Consider the following 582-nt stretch of genomic DNA (forward strand, 5'->3'; position numbering starts at 1 on the left):
CAATTGCACAGCCCTAACCACATTCTTTTGTCAATGATTATCCTCAAATGGTCCCAAGAAATGAAGCAGAAAAAAAACCCTTAGTGGAATAACACTCATTAAGCAACTCAATTTTCAGCAGCAAGTGAGGGGCTGTCACAAGCGAATTGTTCTTTCAATTCCCTCTTGGGACATTCGCCACCTGTTCATTCCCCCTCCTTGGAGCCAGAGGAAGGCTTGGAGCTGCTCTCACAGCAGCAGCTGGTTGGTGTTACAGCCTGCAGCCACACAGCTCGAGCTGTGGTGCCATGAACGTGGGGTGAGGCCTGGCCGCACTATGGCAGGCTGGGCCACACTATGGCAGGCCTGGAAATACTGTGGTAGGACGGGCTGCACTATGACAGGCTGGGCCGCACTATGGCAGGCCTGGAAATACTGTGGTAGGACGGGCCGCACTATGGCAGGCTGGGCCGCACTGTGGCAGACCTGGAAATGCTGTGGCAAGGTGGGCTGTGCTATGGCAGTCCTGGACATGCTATGGCAGGCCTGGCTGCGCTATGGCAGGCCTGGCTGCTCCGTGGCAGGTCTGGCTGTGTTATAGCA

This window comes from Geospiza fortis, unplaced genomic scaffold, assembly GCF_000277835.1.
Source record: "Geospiza fortis unplaced genomic scaffold, GeoFor_1.0 scaffold318, whole genome shotgun sequence".
NCBI classification, from domain to species: domain Eukaryota; kingdom Metazoa; phylum Chordata; class Aves; order Passeriformes; family Thraupidae; genus Geospiza; species Geospiza fortis.